Source organism: Acipenser ruthenus, chromosome 10 (genome assembly GCF_902713425.1).
Source record: "Acipenser ruthenus chromosome 10, fAciRut3.2 maternal haplotype, whole genome shotgun sequence".
Classification (NCBI taxonomy): Eukaryota; Metazoa; Chordata; class Actinopteri; order Acipenseriformes; family Acipenseridae; genus Acipenser; species Acipenser ruthenus.
This window is the reverse complement of record NC_081198.1, coordinates 24119676-24138407: the sequence shown is the minus strand read 5'-3', so window position 1 is coordinate 24138407 and position 18732 is coordinate 24119676.

The window sequence follows — 18732 nt, the reverse complement described above, 5'->3', positions numbered from 1 at the left end:
ACCGAACACCCAACCCCGAGTGAATGAAATGTGCATCTATATATACTGTTGTGCTGGGATTCAATTACTAATTAATTATTCACTTGAATCCCAGCACGTGAAATAATTATGTGCAACCTCGTGCTCACATATTAAATACTTTAAATGCACGTGAAGAAGTTTAAGTGCACAAGAATACACACAGGGGCGGGGCACATTGCCACACACATTCATATATTTTAAAACAAATTTGGAGTCGGTAGTCCCTGTAAGTAACTTGTTATGGTGTAAAAACCGACACCAACGACTTGTTACGATAAACTAGCAGGCCACTTTATTGTGTGTCTTATACATTTCAAGCATGGCATCTCACTGCCATAAAACAAGCACACATTCTCACCTACGGCAACACAAACAATCCATACAGCACGACACCCACACACATCATGAACAGTAACAAACACAGAACAACCAAACACAACATAACTGTTAACAGCTGTGTTGTAACAACACATTACAAGAGCTCACGTGTAAATGGAAGGGTAGAATTCAAATAAAATCCATGACCACATTATATTTAATGGCATACAGTAGCACTACGGTGGTTGGTTGACAAGTTGATAAAATAAGAAAATCTATGAATGAGAGGAGACCATGCTCATCTGTTGGGTCTTAAAGGATCCTAGTGATTCAGCATCAACTTGACAAGGTAGCCCATTCCATACCCTCACCATTCTCTGTGTGCAGAAGTGCCTCCTTCCCTCTGTCCTGAATCTATCTCCACTTAATTTCCAACTGGGTGTAAAGTAAGTTATTGCTTTTCATATGTAAATATCTGTTAACGCCTGTTATGTTCATATATATATATATATATATATATATATATATATATATATATATATATATATATATATATATATATATACAGAGACCCAGGACACAGAACATGGAGTTTAAGTGCTTTGTTTAACAAAAACAAACCGAAACCGAAAAACACCTAGCTCAAACATAGAGCCTAACTTCACTTTGAACAGGTCCCTGACTAACACACAAGATGGCTAAGCTGTTTACCTGTCAACAAACAAAACACATAGTTTTAACACAGTTTAACACAGTATGGCCCCTTGCCCCTTGCTCCTGGACACCCTGCCGGTCTGCCGGGACCTCCCTGGGCTAGACCTGGAGCCCAGGAGCCTACACCATCGGCCATAGTTCTCCCCTTATTCCTTCCTCCACTCTCCCCAAGCACCAAGACGTAGCTGGGCTGCTACCCGATGTAACTAATCCTGGGTTGAGCGAGACAAAATGCATGATGGTGGATGAAATAACTACACCCACGGCTATGTGAAGGTTTCACTTCTGCAAGGAACATTTTTGTTTATTCTGTTAAGCCATATTTTTGTGTGGGTCTTCCTAGATAACATAATTTTATAATCCAGATCAATGCGGTAAATGTAGTTTTATATTTCCTCATGTGAAAGAGGAAAAACCAGACTTTCCCATTGCCATCACTTAAAAGATGTATTGTTTAATACCCTATGTGTGTGCTAGGAAGGATTCTCAGTGGAGTACTGCATTGTGAATACAAATAACAATAGTTTCCTCAAATATTCTCATTTGCTTTATCCGGGAAATGTTTCCTCAGACCCTTAATCTGAGTAACCCACACTCTCATTATATACACAAGAAACACATCCCCAGTGATTGGGTAACCTGTGCTTCCCCCAAACATAGGAATACATTATTCATTATTGGAGGTAAATATACCTATGTAAGATTATTTTTGTTATTGTTTAGGACCAATACATTCAGGACCAGTAATTATTTCAAAGTTAGGTTAACATGTTAGGTTAACAATTAATAATTCATGTACAATACAGACAATTAATAAAACAACATCAGTATTACAATTAATAATAATAATAATAATAATAATAATAATAATTTAAAAATGCTTACTGTTAAAAGTCTAACATAAGTCAATTGGTTAAAGTCTCCTGTTCGCATCATGCTTGCTTTGCAGTATTGCTTTGCAGTCTTATATTAGTGTTTGCCTCATTGTTTGTATAAGGTTATTTAAAGGTCTTATAGTCAATAAGCTTTATTGACAAAGCAGGAAGTGAGTTCAGTTGAAATGTTGGTAAATGTTGTGTACAACATTTCAGCTGCAGTAATAAAACTGTAAGACTGTAATATGTCTGTATCCAGCTGAATTATTGATATAAGAGTTATTTGTTCACCACATCCAGACCCCAACATTACACCTATAAGAAATGTATCTCAGTACTTACATCCTTTTAATTACATTGTTTTTAAGTATGCAATAAAAAGAAAGGGCATCTATTGTTTTGCATCAGAAATATAAATCTTCATAAATGAAGAGTTGAAATTGTAGTAAATATTTGAATTTGTGTTTAAATACATTGCTTCAAGGTGGTAAGTACTGAGCTTTTTCAGTTAAATAAGTTAGCATGTGAATGTAGAGAGAAACAACTGAAGCACAAAGTCCACTTATTGTAGTATTAATTATTGTAAGCTTAAGAAGTTTTGCAAAAGAGACACTGATTGGATTAAAATGAGGAGCTCGTGAAATATGTTAAATAGCAAAAACATTTTGCCCAATTCAGATTCCATATTTGTCTACAGAGACTGGGTGAGGAAAAGTTTTAATATTTTAATAGTCTTCTATCAAGTATTTGCTGGTTATCGAACTGTAACTAATGTTCCCTGTTACGAAACACATTGAAAATCAGAATAATAAAAGCAGACTTGAACTTAATTTAAGACAGCAGTTTGCACTAAGTGAAAAATAAGTGCCTGCGTTATATGACAGCTTCTTGTTAAATATGCCTCAACACATTCCTAATCTGACATGGTGGCATATTAATGACGACTGACTTCTCACTGCCATCAGCTCTCCCTTCAGCGAGGCCCACTAATCACTGTGGAATCAGCTTTCCCTTCACAGAGCTCCACTAATCACTGTGGAATCAGCTTTCCCTTCACAGAGCTCCACTAATCACTGTGGAATCAGCTTTCCCTTCACAGAGCTCCACTAATCACTGTGGAATCAGCTTTCCCTTCACACAGCTCCACTAATCACTGTGGAATCAGCTTTCCCTTCACACAGCTCCACTAATCACTGTGGAATCAGCTTTCCCTTCACAGAGCTCCACTAATCACTGTGGAATCAGCTTTCCCTTCACAGAGCTCCACTAATCACTGTGGAATCAGCTTTCCCTTCACAGAGCTCCACTAATCACTGTGGAATCAGCTTTCCCTTCACACAGCTCCACTAATCACTGTGGAATCAGCTTTCCCTTCACAGAGCTCCACTAATCACTGTGGAATCAGCTTTCCCTTCACACAGCTCCACTAATCACTGTCGAATCAGCTTTTCTTCACAGAGCTCCAAATCTGCTCACTAATCACTGAGCTCCAACTGCACACTGAGTAAATGTGAGACTCAGCTATTCAGTGTGTGTGTGTGTGTGTGTGGGGGGGGGGGGGGGAGTTACATCATCCAGTACCCACATTAATGGGGTGGAAATTGTTTTGAAAATTCGTGCTAAATTGTGTTGAAAGTTTAGCACCAGAGAGCTGATTGGTGCTAAATTATCAACCCCACCCCCTTGCTGATTTAATTGATAAAGTGTGCTGCAAAAACATTTTGCAAGCAGTTTCTGCAGTTAAACTTCCCACATGACACAAACCTTCTGTCCTGTGTATGTGGATGAGTGTGGGTGGGCCATGTGAGTAGTCCAGACCCAATGAGAAACTATCATCATCTATGGTTGCTAAGGAATTAAAAAATAAATAAATATGTCTACTGGTGCCAAAATGTAATTTTGCTGGTGCTATCTGAGGTACCCTGGCACTACAATCTAGCGCCATAGCGCCAAACTTGTACTTCTGCATTAGGCACCCACTCCCCCAGTCCACCTGAATGCCTATTAGCCCCGACTTCTCAGACCAACTATTCCATACACTTCCCTGATGAAACAATGTTATATAGAACCAACTATTCCATACACTTCCCTGATGAAACAATGTTATATACAACCAACTACTCCATATACTACCCTGATGAAACACTGTTATATAGAACCAACTACTCCATACACTACCTTGATGAAACACTGTTATATTGCCAACTATCATCCAGGACTATTAAGCACTCAGTAGCGCTATCTTTAGAAATACTCCTCGTTTATTAGTGTGCATGTCCATAGAGACTCCTTGTTTATTAGTGTGCATGTCCATTGAGACTCCTCGTTTATTAATGTGCATGTCCATTGAGACTCCTCGTTTATTAGTGTGCATGTCCATTGAGACTCCTCGTTTATTAGTGTGCATGTCCATTGAGACTCCTCGTTTATTAGTGTGCATGTCCATTGAGACTCCTCGTTTATTAGTGTGCATGTCCATTGAGACTCCTCGTTTATTAGTGTGCATGTCCATTGAGACTCTTCGTTTATTAGTGTGCATGTCCATTGAGAATCCTCGTTTATTAGTGTGCATGTCCATTGAGACTCTTCGTTTATTAGTGTGCATGTCCATTGAGACTCCTCGTTTATTAGTGTGCATGTCCATTGAGACTCCTCGTTTATTAATGTGCATGTCCATTGAGACTCCTCGTTTATTAGTGTGCATGTCCATTGAGACTCTTCGTTTATTAGTGTGCATGTCCATTGAGACTCCTCGTTTATTAGTGTGCATGTCCATTGAGACTCTTGTCTACAGTGTTTTTGTTTTTGACTTGGATTTTAAAAAGCGCAGTAATTCTGTGGCAGTAAATATAACTTTAGTATAAAAGAGGTGCATATGAAGGCACATTCTGACCCGGCTTCAGTCAGTCATGCCAGTAGAGCTTCCCCTCACCTGGGCGACAGCAAGAACATCCTGACTGACTGTGACGGGTTGTGCCCGCCCCTGTGTTTAAATGTATTGTATTGTGTTTTGTTATTGTTTGGCAGCGTGGATGGGGTTAAATCCCCATCCCTCTAAACCCGTGCGGAATGTGGCCATCTTCAAATTGATTAAGTGATTACTAATTTGGAGATGGCCATGTGTACAAAAGCACATCAGCCACTCATAAGGTTGGAGAGGCTTGAGAGGAGTGACAGAGAGACAGAGTGACAGAGTGAGCTATCCCGAAGGTAAACAATTGCTACGGTATATCAGCGCGGCACTTGTTTTGTTTGTATCTGTTTATTTGCTTTGGTTTTGTGTTTAGTGTTTTGTTTATTTGATTTATTAAATAAACACACGTCCAGCGCTTCAAATGCAGTACTATGCTTCTGTTTATTTTCTGGTCTGGGACGTCATCACCCAGCCATCCATGACGCTGACACAATCACACAACTGTCACACCTGAGCTTGTGCAACGGCAAATTCTGTCCCCTCTGAAAATGGCACTGTATAGAGATTTACTAACTTACCATTTCAAAATAAAATAGTGCTGCCCAAAGAAAAAGAGAGCTATGTGTATAATAATACAAATCTAACTTGAAAGCACAGCTGAGGATCTCTAGGCTGTTGAAACCTTGAATGCTGTTAACAGTGTGTACACTAAGACAAAGGTGGAGTGTGGAGTGTGTGTGAGGCAGCCTCTGAACTTGGCACAGTCACTAAGATGTCACTTCCAGTTACTGTTGCCTTGAGAAGATCTCAGGGCTTGAGTGGGCACAGACAAGGCTAATGCAAGTTCCTGAGGGTACTGGCACTACAGCAGGTAACAGGGAGAAGAGGCAAGTCAATTACATCTGGGACAGGAACATGGGGTGCCTATTCTCTGAGGCAGAGGACACGTTGATTCTGCTTCAATAACTTAGTTATTATTATAAGTGGTTGTAGCATTAACGATACCTTATATCATATACTGTACATGTTAGAATATTTAATTCCTTACCTATTTAATATCTTATTGGTCTATATTTTCCCTTTTGGCAAAATTACAGGCAAAATTCCCAAAATATCCCCCCTCCACAGTAAATGCACTGTATTACAGAAAGGAAAATCCTGTCCCTAATGTGTGATTTGAATAATTCTATATTGCAATTTCATCTTGGATCATTATTTACCAGGCTTGTTAACTAACAGCCTAATATTTCAATTGCTCTTTAAATATTTGCAAAGTGCTTTAATGAGCAAGCCATCTTAAAAGTACAGTGGTTCACCAATATGTATACATTTTCAAGGAATGTTGAGCAACTGCGGGTGGGGCATTTACTGCCCATTTCACCTCAATCAATCTCCTTAAGAACATAAGAAGAACATTAGGAAATTCTGAGGCGGCCATTCGGCCCATCAATGCCAGTCCAGTTCCTAGTAGTTGACTGACATCAAAATTTGACATCAAGTCACGTCATAAGATTCAGCATCTACAATGTGGCTTAGTAATCCGCTCCGTATCCTCACCATTCTCTGTGTGGTCTCCTTCCCTCAGTCAGTCTCTACCCTATCCATAATGCTAACCCTCACCCTAATGTTAACATTAACCCTAATCCTAATCCTAACCCTAACCCTAACCCTAACCCTAATCCTAATCCTAACCCTAACCCTAACCCTAACCCTAACCCTAACCCTAACCCTAACCCCAACCTCAACCTTAACCACAACCCCAACCCCAACCCCAACCCATCTACAATGTGGTTCGGGAACCCACTCCATACCCTCACCATTATATGTGTGAAGTGTCTCCTTCCTTCTGTCCTAAGTCTGTGTCTATTTTTCCAACAATTTCCAAAAAACAATAGTTACAATACAAACCAGAATTAGACAACTCGAACACAATTGTTTTTGGGGTCTGTAGCTAGTATAAAGCTGTGTCTTACTAGTTTTAGAAACAACGGTTCCAACAACGATTCGAGAAGTTCACTAAATATCTTGGTATCCATGAATAGTTCTTACACAAAAACTATATAGATTTTATAAACAAGACGCTATTCAAGTGCAGTAATAACCCAAGCTTTATATGTTCATGACTAATGAAGACTAGTTGGGAATATTTGTTTTTCCTTTCACCCCAAAGCCTATCTGTAGTAGAGAGCTTGGATAAGATGAATGCTGTACCAATCTTTGCAGGGTTTTCATTGCACTAGAAATAAAGTTTAAATCATGTTGAGAAAATCTACTTGATTCCAGTTACCATTAGAAGGTGCATTTTTGGGGGTTGTTAGTTTTTTCCAGTTTGTGATTCCACTTTTAATTCGCCAGTAAAAAAAACATTTTGCAAAATAATAGCGGAACACTTATTTCTTTATGATACAGCTTCTTAATTGACAACATGAACCTGCCCTGCCCTGGCTCCGGGGATCAACCACAGTGCGGTCTCCCCAGCGCATCAGCATGACAACCATCTGGATTGAGCTAAGTAGGGTACATCTCTGGGGTCTTCAAATGGGCACCTTCCATCCTCGGTGTTTCGTCGACTACCCACGACACCTCAAGAGGGCTCGACGGTGATTCTGGCGTCCCAGCATCACCCCCCTCCATCCCCCACTCAACTCAGCCCAGCTTACTTACATGTACATCAGCGTTTCTTTCTTTCTATTGTGCTTGAAATCCCCAGCCAGAATCTTTCCGTCTCAACCACAGCCAGTTGCTGCTCCTCTCTGCTGCTTCAGATAAGTTATTCACTGTGCGACGCAACTCTTGGCCACTGAATCCGACATCTCTGAGAAACCGGGTTGTAGAGTGTGCCACAAATCCTCGACAACCCACCTCCACTGGATAAATCCGGACTCTCCATCCTCGCTGTTCTGCTTCAGTGCCTAGTTGAGCATACCGCAGTTTCTTCCTCTCATACACCTCATCTATCCTCCCATGGCACTATTAACTCTACCAGGTGAACAAAACAATATCTGGTTGAAGGTCAGTGGTGGCAATCTCAGGTGGAAAAATAAGCCGTTGACCAACATCTGCCAGCATTTTCCAGTCTCTAGCAGCTTCTAGTAGTCCTGGGCAGGGATTGGTTTTAACCACTTTTTTTGGTGGTTGCTCTCCTGGGCAGAGGAATGTTGTCTTTTGTGTGTAATGTTTTGATGGAACAGGTGGCAACTTATTGGTCATGTTACGCTTGTCTTCCAATGCTAAGGCCAAACATTGCAGCACCTGGTCATGGCGCCAAGTAAACCGTCCTTGGCTAAGAGCCACCTTACATCCTGTCAAAATGTGCCTTAATGTTGCAGGTGATGAACACAAAGGACATGAGCGATCCTCTCCTACCCAGAGGTTTAGGTTCTGTGGTGATGGGAGAACATCATATATGTTGACCTGATGAGGAAACTGATCCTGCTCTGTTCCATTGACCACAGGTCTTGCCAGCCAATCTTGCATTGTTCCACACTCTCCCATCTCATCCATTCTCCCTGCTTGGCCTGGGAAATGGCCTTTATGCACCTCATCCTGTCCTCCTGCTTTTGCACCTCGCTGACTACCAGCTTTCTCAGTTGAGCTGGGGCTGCCTTGTGCCATGTAGGAGGAGCTGAACTGAGACCAAGACCCCCTCTTCCATGCTGAACTTGCCCCATGATATCACCAATTCGAAGGGCACTTTCTTCCAGTTTTCAACACAGGTGCTGCCTCCCTTATGCATTTGTCGCGTGACTCTACTAATGTCATTTCCAGTTTGACCTTGGCCAACTTAAACTCCTCGGTTAGAGCGGAGACTGATAGCTGCAGTATTCCTTTACCATAAAGTCCCACTCTGCTGAGGCAGCGTGGAACTCCCAACCATTTCCTGATGTATGAACTGATTAAAGCTTCCAGCTTCTCTACTGTTGTCAAAGAAACCTCGTACACAGTCAGTGGCCATGGCAACCTCGGCAGTAGACCAAACTGAAAGCACCAGAGTTTTAGTTTGCCTGGTAAAGCGCTGCTGTCTATGCTCTTCAACCCTTCCACTGCTTGTTGTCTAACTTCTCCCACACGAACTGTGTCCTTTAGATCCCCGTCGTACCATCTCCCAAGACTCTTCACTGGCTTCTCAGACACTGTTGGTATTGCCTCACCATTAATGAAGAACGTTTTATCGACTACTTTACCTTTAATTATAGAGATGCTCCTTGATTAAGTGGGCTTGAATTGCATTTGTGCCCATTCAATGTTATTGGTTAATTTGCCCAATAACTGAATAGTGCAGGCTACTGTTGTAGTCATGGTTGTCATGTCATCCATGTATGCTCAAATTGGTGATAGTCGCATTCCAGAAGCCAAGCGCTCTCCTCCCACTACCCATTTTGATGCCTTAATGATTACTTCCATTGCCATGGTAAAAGCTAGTGGAGAAATGGTGCATCCTGCCATTATTCCAACTTCTAGACTTTGCCATGTAGTGCTGAATTCTGAAGTTGAAAAATTAAATTGCAAATCTCCAAAATAGGTTTTCACTAAATTTGTTATTGTCATCAGTACACTGAAAAAATCAAATGCTGCCCAAAGAAGTTCATGTGGCACTGAACCATATGCATTAGCCAAATCCAGGAATGTCACATGGAGCTCCTTCCTCTCCTTTTTAGCTGATTGAATTTGTTGCTAGATCACATTGATGTGTTCTAAGCATCCTGGGAAACCTGGAATGCCCGCTTTTTGTATTGAAGCAGTTCTTTAATAGGTAAGCTGACAATCTCTGAGCAATAATGCTGAAGAAAATCTTGCCTTCTACGTTTGGAAATAGGGCGAAACTGACTGATGCTTGTAGAATCTTTTTCTTTAGGTATGCTCTTGGTACGACCTGTTTTTCCCATGCCACTTTCATCAATTTCCACAGGATTCGTAGAACTCCTGAAGCACTCTTGTACACTCTGTATGGAACTCCATTAGGCCCTGGAGATGATGAAGCCCTTGCTTTTTTCACAGCTTGCTCTGCTTCTTTCCACTTAGGTGCACAGTCCTCCATTTGGTATTCTGGTGGATTGATAGGTGGGATGTCTGAAAGAATTGACATAGGCTCCTTTTTTAATCTGTATGTGTTTCCTCCAAATATCTCTCCAGCTCAAACTCAGATGCTTTTAGTGTGCCATTCTTCTCACTGGTGAATAACTTCTTTACAAATTTGAATGGATCTTTATAAAAGTTAGTTCTCGCACACTCCTTCTTTTTGTAGTGTTTCCGTAAGCGCTCAGCTCTGCGCAATGTTGCAAGCTTATCTTTTATGACCCTTTGTAAGAGATTGAGTCCCTCCTTCTGACTTTGTTTGGCTCTTCTCCATTGCTTCCTCAGCTGTCTCCTTTCTCTAACTAAGTGTTCAATCTCCTGCTGCCGTCTAGACTTTCCAGGAATAGTCTGTATTTTATCCTTCCTTTTTTCAACTCCAAACCTCTCGCTTCCATATTTGTAGATGATGTCCCCAAATTTATCCAGCTTCTTTACAACTGTTCCACTTAACCTTTCCAACACAAAGCAGAGATCTGTGTTTACTGTGTCCCATGCAATTTTCTCACAAGCTCTTGGCCATTTAACTCCAGGCTTGTGCCTGTTGAGGTTCTTTTCTCTCTTATGCTGGTTTGTCTGACCGGGTTCACAAGGATCATTAGGTTCATCACTAACTGTGTCCATGCAAGTCCTCCTCATGTCTATGACAGGGGTGCTGATATCCTGCAAACTGTGGTTTGCTTCCTGTCACTGGATTTCATTTGACTGACTTGACTGACTTCGTAAGAAGTACTGATCAATGCAAGGCCCTTGTCCCTTCTCCCTCAAGCATTTCATTCTCTCTTGATGAATCTTCAAACCCCTGACTGTTGTCGCATTGCTCCAGCCGCAGACACAAACATGGAGTTCCATGTCTTTGCTAACTGCAGATCTTGAACTAGTCTTTTGTGAAGTACTCTCCATACTCATATCCATTTCCGTTCCTAAGTCGTTAACCGTGTTGTCCAACGTTGAGTCTTCCGCCCTCGCTTTCGCAGACTCTAGGGGTATTTTTCTCTTTAATTTCTTAGAAGCCTTGGGCGGGTGTCTCCAGCATCCTGTAAACACAGAGCTGGATACTGCCGAGGGTAGTATAATATATATGTTTTAATTTCATTTAGTTATTTGCAAGTCATCTGTACAGCTATAGCCAAAAGTGTTGCATCACCCTAGAATTTTAGGTTTGAGACATAATTCATAATAAATAAATGATATGAACATAATTTAGATCATGTAATCAAAGAAGCTACAACATGATATTGCAAAAGTTTACCATAATAGTAGTACTTGCAGACTTCCTTAATCCTCTCAGGCATGGACTCAATGAGGCGCTGAAGGGTCGAGTTATCCTATAGCTTCCTCCATGCAGCCTTTACACTTGATTCTAGCTAGTTTCGGTTGCATAGTTGACTTTTCCTCATTGCCTGTCCTATCAGACCCCAAACATTCTCAATAGGATTGAGATCCGGTGAATTTCCAGGTTGAATCTGAGATTCTGAAAAGATTTTAAGTTATTAACAAGACAACTGAAAAAGTTAGGATGCAGAATTATTCTCTCAGGTCTACTACCTGTTGTTGGTGGTGTGGATTAAGTATTCAGTAGAATTAGGGCTTTAAATACTTGTCTGGCTGGTTGGTGTGTGCAAGAAGGGCTGGGATTGCTTTTGGAAAATAAATAAATATTATAGGAAAGATGGACTGCACCTAAATAAGTCAGGGGCAAGCAGGCTAGCTGATAACATCGAACATCACCTAGCAAGGTATTTCAAATAGGGACTGGGGAGGGGAGGGAATCTAAAGAGTCATGTAATCTTCAGGTTAGTATCCTGCCATTCCTGCTTAAACACAGAGGTGTGTGCTACAGTAACCTTTGTCAAATTCATATTACCCCTGCTCAAGCACATGCTCAATCACATGCTCTTGATTGGACAGAGTTGCAATTCAATTACAAACATTTCTTACTCTTAATGTTATATTCAAGAAGTTTCAGTCTGGGTTTCGTGCTGCACATAGCACCGAGACGGCCCTTGTCAGAGTTGTGAACGATCTGCTGATAAGGTCTGACTCGGGCTTTCCATCAGTTTTAATTCTTCTAGAGCTAAGTGCTGCCTTTGATACTGTAGACCATTCCATCATACTGAATCGTCTCTATCGTCTCTACTGGGGAGTGTGACAGAGAGTGAATGAATATGAATCAACAATCTCCCTCTCGACCTGTGAGGGCACTGTACAACAGGAATTGTGTGCCCCTTACTGAATGGTTGGGACGTTCATTCCGGGGGCAGTCGGAAACCGGCCATTCAGGACAGGGACGGCGTCACGGTACCAGTAGTCATCGCCCTAGTACGGTAAGCGAAGTTTCATTCATGAATTGGAGGAGACCTGATTGAAGTAGCTAACGGAGGGGGCGGGGCTGAGGGTACTTTAGGGGGACGTGATGCTGTAATCGGTTCCTTTCTTATGGTTATTATTATTATTAGTTTATTTAACAGACGCCTTTATCCAAGGCAACTTACAGAGACTAGGGTGTGTGAACTATGCATCAGCTGCAGAGTCACTTACAACTACGTCTCACCCAAAAGACGGAGCACAAGGAGGTTAAGTGACTTGCTCAGGGTCACACAATGAGTCAGTGGCTGAGGTGGGATTTGAACCGAGGACCTCTTGGTTACAAGCCCTTTTCTTTAACCACTGGACCACACAGCCTCCTAGTGGTTGATGGAGGAAACGAGGACTGTTCGGAACCTGAGTTAAGTGTTTTGTTTTTGTTTGCAAACGTGTGTGTTTTGTCTTTGCCAGACTGATTAAACGCTGGTCAAGGAAAATAAAGAACTTGGACTGTGAACTCTGTGTTTGTCCTTGTCTGGAGCACCTGCATCACCCTTTCACTACGCACTGCCACCCACACGTTCACAGGGAGGTAAAATCAGCATTATCCGGAAGTTGTCTGTGGTGTTCCACAGGGCTCCATTCTAGGTCCCTTGTTCTTTTTATTATATATGCTACCATTAGGTGACATTATCCACAGACACGGAGTGAACTTCCATTGCTATGCTGATGATACCCAGCTATATTTGTCCCTAAAGCCAGGACTTTCTTCTGCCTGGGTGTTATTAGCTACTTGCCTTACAGACATCAAGCATTGGATGTCACAGAATTTTCTGTTGAATTCAGATAAAACAGAGGTTATGTTAGTGGGATCACAGAACCAACTAAAGGGAAATGTGGACTACATGAGCTCAACCCTTGCAGTCTCTCATCAAAACTTAAACTAGAAATTAAGAGTTTGGTGGTCATCTTTGATCCTGATCTATCATTTGAGACTCATATTAGGGAAGTTACTGAAGTATCTTTTTACCATTTGAGAAATATAGCCACACTTAGACCAATTATTTCCATACCTGATGCCGAGAGACTAATGCATGCCTTTGTTCCATGTAGAATTGATTATTGTAATGCACTTTTTTCTGGTTTCCCTAAACGCGTGGTACCCCGCTTGCAGCTTGTTCAGAATACCGCCACTAGAATTCTGACTAAAACCAGGAAAAGTGAACATATTACCCCTGTTTTGGCCTCTTTACACCGGCTCCCTTTGCAGTACAGAATTGATTTTAAGATTTAACTTACAAGGCCCTGAATGGATTAGCACCTAGTTATTTGTAGGAGTTACTGACCCCGTATCTTCCAAACTGCACTCTGAGATCACAGGATGCGGGGCTGCTGGTTATTCCTAGGGTCAACAAAAGCAACACTGGAGGAATCAGGGCTTTTTCTTGTAGAGCTCCTAATTTATGGAATGCTCTGGCTTTGTTTAACAGGGAAGCTGGGACTGTTACAGTTTTCAAGTCAAGACTAAAAACACACCTTTATAAAATGGCTTTCTTATCTTAGTGGGTTTTAATGTAACTTTAAGATTGCTGCTTTTGTATTATGTGTATACTGTTATTTAAATCTGTTATTTAAGTGGTCTGATTGTGGCAGTTGTATGTGTGACATGCTATACAAATGTTTTGTGGTTTGTAATTTTTTCTGCTATTAACTGTACAGTGCTTTGCGATACTTTTTGTATAAAAAGTGCTATATAAATTAATTAATTAAATAAATAAATAAATAGAAATGACCATTGGGAATATGGTTCTGAGCTGTAGGGAGGAGGTGGTCTTGGAGTGTTTTCAGTTACCAGTCCTTGTTCATAGCTGTCCCTTTGGGTAAAACCTTGGTTTCCAAAACAGCTGAAGGGAGACTCGTCAGAGAATGTTCCTTTGGCCCAGTCATCTTTAGTCCAGTCTGTGTACGTGCAACAAACATTTAGACGACCTCGATGTTTTTCTTGCTCAGAAGGAACTTCTTAGCAGGCCTCCCTGGTATATCACAATCGATGCTGAAGAGTTACAGTCCAGCATTCACAGGTACATCCTAATAGATGCTGAAGTTACAGTCCAGCATTCACAGGTACATCACAATAGATGCTGAAGAGCACTAATTGTCACAGTTACTCTCGTGTTTTATATGAGTGCAGACAAAAATAACACCGTAAGTGGTGTCCTCTGTGTAAAAGTCAACCAGTTTAGTTTAAGCCCTTAATTGAAACAGGTATCATGGAAATCAAATCTGCTCCAATCACAGCCAGATTTAAGGGACTGGAATGACATTTGCCTTGCACCAACCATTCATGAGGCCATATAATTGAAATCACTGGATACAATGGATATCAATGTTATAAAACTTTACAACAAGTGATGAAAGATCGGGCATTGAATAATTATCCCTAAAGAACTGCTTCTTGAGTTCTGATAATTAAGAGTAGGGGAATCCATCCTCCCAGGATACCAAAGAACAAGGGCTTAAGATCTTGTAAATATATAACAAGTCAATGATCTATTCTATACTAATATACAAAGATAAATAAAGTACCTAATCGAACATTGCTGACCTACTTGAAACAGAGATACATTGTTTTCTATAGAGACCATCTACAGCATAAAGAATAGCTGTCTGGATTTTCTCCAGTACTATTATTCTTAATTTTTTCGTGTGTTTATTTAATAGGGTATGTAGTCTATGTCCAATGACTTGTAACAGTTATTACATTTGCTCTTGTCAGAATTGTATAGTGATAAAATGCTGTTTTAAAAGTTTGAGATACAACAGGGTCTCTTGAGTACCAGTCACAAGCTCAATTTCACACAACAGGGTCTCTTGAGTACCACAGTCACAATCTCAATTTCATACACAGGGTCCCTTGAGTACCAGTCACAAGCTCAATTTCACACAACAGGGTCTCTTGGGTACCACAGTCACAAGCTCAATTTCATACAACAAGGTCTCTTGAGTACCAGTCATAAGCTCAATATATAGTTGTATTTAGGCACGGGGATTGCACAATCACTTCACGTGCAGGTAAAATGTGTATTCATATGTGAGCACGGGGAGTGCACATACAGCAGGTTACATTGGCAAAATGATTAACCTGCTGTATGGCAGACAGCAGGTTAATTTTACCAGGGAAGCTGTCAATAAGTGTCCCCTAATATGGAAGGTAGATAGGGAATGTTATTGAGACCTACTGGAATTGGGCCTGTATCAGATCTGACTTGCCAGGACTTGGCACAAGGAATGTGGAGGCAGGCCAACCAGACGGAGCTCTTTCTGCTTTGAATTGTTGTAAAGGAGCAGAGATCATAAATCATAGCTGATGCTCCATCTCTCACTCTGCTGTCAATCGAATGAGGTGCCTCCTGCAACTGCCAACATCTGATTGCTTAGCATTAGTCAGCTGGGAGATATGGCCTGAGCAGGGTCGGGCAGGTTACACACACCAAATGCCGCTTTGTTCCAGGTAGTTTAATGCTAAATCAGCTTCTGTGTTTGAACACACAATAAGACATTTGACAGGACGACCCACCTCTAGTATAGTTTTGTATGTTTTAACCCTCAATGAAACTTTCACGACTTGAGTTACCCAGAAACCTCTAAAGAATTCAAGTCAAGTTGAAGAACTTCACTGCTGCTGGAGGAAGTTTTTGTTAAGAATGCAATGCTGTCACACTGTGAGTTGTGTCAGTGATAACGGGGCAAAATGGCCGTTCACGGGTCCGTGGCACACCATTTTTAGTTGCTAGCCTTATTTCAAGCTCCATATCTAGCCATTCTAGTCGACTCATGGTCGATTCATGGTTGTATAATAAATTAAAAGTAGACAGTTCAAGCTTAGAGAAAGGTGAATGTGGCGGGGTACGCCCCGCCCCTGTGCGTATTTTGGGTTTGTACTGTGCATGGCTGTATTATGATTTAAATGTTTGTTGTGTGACCAGCATGATACTTGTTTGTTCAATGTTTGTTTGTCTCTGTTTATTATTCATTTTGGCCAACATGCTTTTTTGTTTATGAAAAGTGTTTTGTTTTGTTTTGTTTCTGGCTGGCCTCCCTGCGTCCGCCACCCGTCCGCTCCAGCTCATCCAGAACTCTGCTTCTCGCCTGGTGTTCTCTCTACCTCGCTTCGTCCACGCTACTCCACTACTCCGCTCGCTCCACTGGCTCCCGATCACCGCTCGCATCCAGTTCAAGACTCTTGTACTAGCCTACAGATGCCTTGATCAGACTGTACCCAGCTACCTCCAGACCCTCATCTCTCCCTACACCCCCACTCGACCTCTCCGCTCCGCCTGCACTAGAAGACTGGCTCTACCTCCGCTACGCTCCCCTGCCTCCCGAGCCCGCTCCTTCTCCACCCTTGCTCCGCAGTGGTGGAACGACCTTCCTACAGATGTCAGGACTGCCCAGTCCCTGACCACATTCCGGCGCCTCCTTAAGAATCACCTCTTCAAACAACACCTGTTGAACTCCTCTGTTGTATTCTGGGACACTATCACCCTTCATTTAAATATGCTTTATTTTGCTCTTATCTGCCCCCTATTTTACTGCATTTAATCCTGTACCTCAGAATATTGTAATCTGCCAAGTGTTTAATCTGTAGTATTTTGTACTTAATCATATCCTGATGTAACTATCACTATTTAATCATATCCTGATGTAACTTTCACTATTATCTGCTGTATTATTGAATTGTGGTTTGTCACACTTGAGAATTATTGTATTTCTTGTTCTTATTGTATGACTTATATTGTAACACTTGAATGTATTTGTATTTGCTTGCGATTGTAAGTCGCCCTGGATAAGGGCGTCTGCTAAGAAATAAATAATAAAATAATAATTTTATTTAATACTGTATAATAAATACGCGCATCAGCACTTCATCCCGCAGTATCTGTCTATTTGCTTGTCTGACGTCACCACTAAGCCATCCATGTGACGTTGAACAAAACGTATTTCCTTCCTTTACTGTGGTATTTTAAATAATTGGCAAGCGCGTCATTTTATAGCAGTTTATTTGCAGCACAGGGATAATAATGTTTTTTTTTAATAGACTAATACATCACATTTAAACAAGGCTTTAAAGTGGTTATTTTCTCTCAAATAAAGGCTTTCATCTGATACAACCTAATAGTAATAGATAAGGTGAGTCCTACTTTTTGTTTAAAGCCGATTGAACATTGCAGTTCAGTAGATGCAACTTGCAAATATTGTTTCAGTTACCGATATCTGATTTGTAGAAGAAAAAAATCGTCAACTGGCATAATTAGGAATTCTGTTCAATATAATATAATAAAAAAAACTATAACAATAATCACATTTCAACTCTCTATTTACAATTAGTTTTATTTACATGTTTATTTACACACATAAAACAGAAAAACATTCAAGCCAAAAATGGTAAATATTTCTAATACAATCCTATACATACATATTTAAGAATAAAGTTTATTTTATAATATTGAAAAATAAATGCTGAAAAAATAGGTGGACACTAAAAAACACTTTTTGATAGGAAATATCTTGTCTTCTCTGTGTTGTCCATCAACATTTTATCTACAATTTCTCCATACTGTAGAAGAGTGTCAATGTAGAAGCAACAGATTTCATTCTACATGTTCTAGCAACATGTACACTAGTGTCCCCTTGGCTTTACTGGGTTAGAAAAGACTGCAAGGACAACCAGTAGTCTTTGGTAGAAGCAAGTGCAGTCAAACCGCACTATGATGTTGTGTTTAAACATGTTTAATGAGCGCAAAAACCCTGAAGTTGTGCCATAGTACACTCTGATTACCTTCTCTTTCTCTTTTTCAGTGTCCTTATTCTCAAAATGGGAACCCTCTTGCACTGTGTGTGTCCCTCCATATACAGTGCCTTGCGAAAGTATTCGGCCCCCTTGAACTTTGCGACCTTTTGCCACATTTCAGGCTTCAAACATAAAGATATGAAACTGTAATTTTTTGTGAAGAATCAACAACAAGTGGGACACAATCATGAAGTGGAACGAAATTTATTGGATATTTCAAACTTTTTTAACAAATAAAAAACTGAAAAATTGGGCGTGCAAAATTATTCAGCCCCTTTACTTTCAGTGCAGCAAACTCTCTCCAGAAGTTCAATGAGGATCTCTGAATGATCCAATGTTGACCTAAATGACTAATGATGATAAATAGAATCCACCTGTGTGTAATCAAGTCTCTGTATAAATGCACCTGCACTGTGATAGTCTCAGAGGTCCGTTTAAAGCGCAGAGAGCATCATGAAGAACAAGGAACACACCAGGCAGGTCCGAGATACTGTTGTGGAGAAGTTTAAAGCCGGATTTGGATACAAAAAGATTTCCCAAGCTTTAAACATCCCAAGGAGCACTGTGCAAGCGATAATATTGAAATGGAAGGAGTATCAGACCACTGCAAATCTACCAAGACCTGGCCGTCCCTCTAACCTTTCAGCTCATACAAGGAG